Raw genomic sequence first — 6,256 nt, forward strand, 5'->3', positions numbered from 1 at the left:
CTCCACCACCTCAACCACCACTGCCATTGCTATTACCGCCACCACTAACACCACCGTCTTCATACCTACACGACTACATGGTTTGAGTAGATCATCGATCGATAAGAAAACAGAGAAGAATGGAATTGTAAGACGTAATATAAACAAGAACGGACAGAGATGGGAGAAAGAGAGAGAGAGAGAGAGAGAGAGAGAGGCAGAAGAGAGAGAAAAAGGGAGAGAGAGACAGAGAGAGTGAGAGATAAAGAGAGAGAAGGTGAGAGAGAAAGAACCAGTGATAAAGGGGAAGCGGGCATAGAAATTGGCAGTGTTCGTGAATGAGATACACTGTGTAAGAATACGATGTCGAAAAGAACAGACATACAAGAACACATATATAGACATGCACATACATACGCACATGTATGTATGTTTATATACATAAGTACACATACATACATACATACAAATATATGTGCATACACATACTTATAGACATATATATATATATATATATACATATACATATTTCTTTACTACCCACAAGGGGCTAAACACAGAGGGGACAAACAAGGACAGACAAAGCGATTAAGTCGATTCCATCGACCCAGTGCGTAACTGGTACTTAATTTATCGACCCCGAAAGGATGAAAGGCAAAGTCAACCTCGGCGGAATTTGAACTCAGAACGTAGCGGCAGACGAAATACGGCTACGCATTTCGCCCGGCGTGCTACCATTTCTGCCAGCTCGCCGCCTTTTTTTTTTCTAGTAGCCAAATGCCTCATCCATTAGTGAATAAAAGCATCAAAATACACCACAACACACACACACACACACAACACACACACACACACACATATATATATATACTATATATATATATATATTATAATATATATATAATTATATATATATATATATATATTATACATGCACACGCAAATAAGAAAAAAGTACTCAATACAGAGGATGTGTGTAAATATTTATTACAGTTCTGAATTTACTCTCTCTTAAGTTTCATGATTCCTTGCCATCATGCAAATGACCAGACTGAATAACACACACACACACACACACACACACACACCACACACACACAACACACAAAGACACAGACACACAACGACACACCGACACACATATTTAATAGATATACATATACAGAGATATACATTAATATATGTATGTGTTTTGTTGATATAAATACATATATATATATATTTCTTTACTGCTCACAAGGGGCTAAACATAGAGGAGTCAAACAAGGACAGGCAAAGGGATTAAGTCGATTACATCGACCACAGTGCGAAAGGATGAAAGGCAAATACCCCGAAAGGATGAAAGGCTAAGTCAACCTCGGCGGAATTTGAACTCAGAACGTAACGGCAGACGAAATACAGCTACGCATTTCGCCCGGCGTGCTAACGTTTCTGCCAGCTAGCCTTATATATATATATATATATACACACACACAAATGTATATATATATATATATATATATATATCATATATATATATATATATATATATATACACACACACAAATGTATAGATATATATATACACACACACAAATGTATATATATATATATATATATACACCGTTATGGTTAGAAGCAAAAGAAGCCAGCATTCTATACATACTGTAAAGGTTATATTAGAAAACATTTGTTGAACCTTTCCATTGTTACTGAAAACTTCGTCCGGGTAAAATATAAAATGTAATCGTTCATTGCGAATAAGGTTTTTTACTAAAATCATTAGTGAGTTCGATTCTCATCTGTCATGCACGAGTTGCAGGATGACGGATTCTGGACTGCTATAGAGTAAAGGGAAAACATCATGTTCAAGTTTGTCTATATGAAGGCAGCTCTTCCGCGGGTTCTTTAAAACCTGTCTCTGACGAAATTGTTTGTCACTCCGGATCGGGAAGTTGTAATGAGGGAAACTCGCCCGATAACAAGCGGAAAATACCTATGACTTTCGGTTAAGTGATAAAGCTGGCTACATTAACACCTAAAATTTTCCGCTTGACAAAGCTAGTTCATTTGTTATACAATGAAGTGTGGAATAGCTTTATTTCACTCACCCTCTCTTATTGGGAAGAGTTCAGAATTTTGATGCTTTTAGTTTCCTTACGAATTGTGACACTGATATAAAGTGGTCTATAGTCCTTGATCTAATTGAGTACAACTGCTGATAGTGAATTTGAAAGTGCTTTCAGTGACTCCTACCTAATTACTTTTAACACTTTTTACGGATGCTCGATATATAACTCCTTTGGATAGATAGAATATCCTGAGTGTGCAAACAGAAGGATTTCGACAGCTACGGTTTGAATCTTGTGATATGACAGTGTGTGTTACTTTGTTGATAGTGTTTTCTGGAAAGCATTGCTATCCAGATAAGACTAACTGACATTAACTTTGAGTGTACTGAATGCTTATTGGACTTGTATGTTGATAGGAAGTGTAATCTTACAACAGCTATAGACTCCATAGTTATGTTTGTACTAACGTTCACGTGATATGGGGGATTAAATGAAATTACATTCTCTCACTGGTTATGTTCTGATGATGGATCGTTCTCCATGTATGCTTCCTTCTCATTGAAACTAGTTCTAGCTAGAACATCATTGTAACAGACAGCACTCCCGTTGAAGATGTCCTGGTCTGAGGATTGGTCAGAGACGTTCTTACTTATTCCCGCTACGGGAGATTTAATTATGTTTGGAGGTGGTTAGAATTTTTATCGATGTTTATATTGTTATGTTTTGCCCTTTTGAAAGAGTGGAGTTTGATTTATGAAAATGTTATACTTCCTAATATGGCTATCGCTATGTAAGTGCTGATAGTTATATTTAAGTCAGAATCCATACTAAATCAATTAGAAATCTTTCCATAACGTGACCATTTTTCTTGTATGAAATTACTAAACTACCTGTACAATCTAAACTTGTAGAATTGTCCGTGTCTATCAACGATAGACAATCCCACAATTCCATTATCTTAGCTACCTCCTTACTCCCATGGCCTCGACAAAGTATAGATTTATCATATGCTTTGACCTAATAAGAATCATCATGGTGTGTCATTAAGTGGCTGGTATTAATTATTATTTCTGTTGTCTAGATAACTAATTGTACTGAAATCTAGCGATTTCAGGGGTACACATTTAGAATACAGATGGATAAAGTATTACAAATTTGAAGTGGGTGAATCTGGAAAATAATTTGTCTCAATGTTTTGAAACCAATTAAATATGATGGCGGCGGAGTTCCATCGTACTACTCACGTGGTGTTTCTAATTTTAGAGCGTGATAATGTTAAGAATGCTCTCACTAGCAATTTCCAATTCACTTTTGGAAGAATTATTTAACCTGTATTTGAGGGTTGAAGTGGAAACTCTCCTTAAGATCTTTAAGCGTAACGTAAGATGCAACAGCTCACACAAATTTTCTAATTTCACTTGGAAAGTAGTTCTATAGTTCTTTTGCAACTATGTTTATGGTACTCTTTGAAGTAAATGAATGCTTTTTGCCTATGTTTAGTGATGTTGTTTGTCTGGAGTTTAAAGTACGTAGTGATGTTTGGTTCGCCTATACTTTTTGCTTTATCTGCAAGTATTTTAACGGGTTGTTTGAAGAAATTAGTGTTCTTTCCAAATAAATATTTACCAATTTCATAAGGTCGGATTCGAAGTTTTTGAGGTCCTTAACTATATATATAAAAAAGAGTGTTTTGAATCTGTACTTGTCTACCAATATCCCAGTTTATTTCTCTTCGAAGGTCTTATAAGAAATGTAATTGATTACACTTTCCATTTTCGATGAGAACATTGCAATTACCGTATTTGATTGTATAACAGACACACGAGCATATTAAACTCATAACAAATTTAGCTGTGCATATTCAGGAAAAAAGCTTCAAGTTCAGTAACCTATATAATATAGGTTCAATTTCGCATTTAGGACCCGAGGGGATTTTTTTTATTTTAGATATTTTTTGTAAAAACAGCTTGGCCCATATAACATGAAATACAACATATAGTCTTTCAAAGAATAATAGAAAAGCGTTTCTCAATTTTTCTTTGTTTAACGTTAGCATGTAGAAAATAAGCAGGTTTATGAACCTTATGTAGGTAAGAACGAGTATATATTTATAATTAGAAACGAAGGAAAAGAGGCTTCAATGCATATGGTAGAGTTTATAATTATTGTAAAAATGCTAATTCATTCTATTCTTTTTTTCTTTTAATTCTGAGTTTCAAAGTAGTCAATAATACTAGGCCCGTAAAAAAATTGGTAGGTAGACTCACATTTTGCCGTATGGTCAGGAAATGCTCTACAGTGGGGTAAAGGGAAACTACTCTGCTGAAAGCTGTGGTCATAAAGTTATTGATATATAACTGAATTTGCGACGATGACCCTGAAAACATTTATGACAACAAATTGGATAATATCCCTGATCTTAAGTCATGATATAGCTGTCTGCTTTTATATATGGAATTTTTCCGCTTGACAAGGTCTGCAGCTTTGTGATATTCTGATATATGTAATGGTTTCAGTTCCAATGTTTCTTGTTATTGAAGGGAATTCATCATATGAATTTTTCTGCATATTTATCTATTTTGACACTGTAGGCTTCTAACATTTCTCCTGAGAGACAGATTCTGTCTTCTTAAAGCACTTGCACATGTTGCAATCACACCAGCGTTGGACAGTCCTGAAATACCGATGATATGGGTCAACTCACTTTGAAAGATCGTTACTAAGACCTTCGTTATTCCTTACTTCTGAGATTAATAAAAAAAATGTCTACAATCGTGTCTTCAATAGTCCAGAAACTTAGAGACAAGGAACCTGAATTCTGGAAAATAACTTGAAGTATCGCTGACAAAGCCATCACATTCTTCAGCGGTTCTCAAAGCTGGAGGCGTTTTCTAAAGAAAAATTTCTTATTAAATCAGTTGCTTTTAGCGACAATTGCAACGATGCATTGTTACATTGATGGTAGGAGTGTTGTTTGTAGTTGGAATGGTGGGAGTGGTGGAGAATAGTAATGGTAGTGGGAGTAATGACAATGATGATAATAGTAGCAGTAACATCAATGGTGGTGGTGACGTTGATTGTGATAGTGCTATTAGCGTTGGCGGTGGCGGTGGCCGTGTTGGTGTTGGCGGCAGTATCCTTGCTGCTGTTATTCTTTCTTGCAAAGCTAAAGGTGGCGAGAATTATAGACACAGAGGTAATCGGGTGATTGTGGTGTTAATAGTAGTTGCAGTGGCATCATCATCATCATCATCATCATCATCATCAATAATAGTAGTAGTAGTAGTAGTAGTTGTGGTGGTGGTGGTTATTTCAGTTATGTTATTGTGGTAGTTATCTTTTAACAGCGTTGATGCTCATGGCGGCGCGAGTGGATGACGATGTTGGCATCTCTTGGAATGGTGTAAGCAGCAGATGATGCCAAGTGGGCGATTTACATCAAATGAAAGCACATTTATTTATTTATTTTCGTTGTCGTTTTTATTGTTGTTAATCTTTTGTTCTTATCAGTCTACTTTTTGTTTTATTTTCTTTTTTTCCACAATTTCTCTTATTTTATTTTAGGTTTTTATCTTTAAAACTTGTTCTCGCGATTCTTTTGCTCTTCTTTTGTAACCGTTGTTGTTTTTCTTCTTCTTCTTCTTCTTCTTCTTCTTCTTCTTCTTCTTCTTCTTCTTCTTCTTCTTCTTCTTCTTCTTCTTCTGTTTCTACTGCTGCTGCTGCTGCTGCTGCCACTACTACTACTACTACTACTACTACTACTACTACTACTACTACTACTACTACTACTACTACTACTATTATCTTTTGATTTTTGTTTTTTATTTCTCTCTTATTTTTCTCCTACTGTTTCATCATGATCATGATCATCATCATCACCACCATCACCACCACCACCACCATCATCATCATCATTATCATCATCATCATCATCATCATCATCATCATCAATATCTTGCCTCCCTTCAGATTTTCAACTGTTTCAGTATTGGTCGTCTTGTTATTAATCTGACCATCTCATTGAGAAGGAAGTGCTTTTACGGCTCGCCAATCTCCTCCTCCTCCTCTCCTTATTGTTGCTGTTGTTGTTGTTGTTGTTGTTGTTGTTGTTCTTCTTCTTCTTCTTCTTCTTCTTTATTCTAGCGCATCTTGAAATGTTTTTACATATTCGTCTTCTTCATATCCTTGTCTCCATCGCCATCGAGTAACCATTTTCTTTGGTTTAC

Source organism: Octopus sinensis, linkage group LG2 (assembly GCF_006345805.1).
Source record: "Octopus sinensis linkage group LG2, ASM634580v1, whole genome shotgun sequence".
NCBI classification, from domain to species: Eukaryota; Metazoa; Mollusca; class Cephalopoda; order Octopoda; family Octopodidae; genus Octopus; species Octopus sinensis.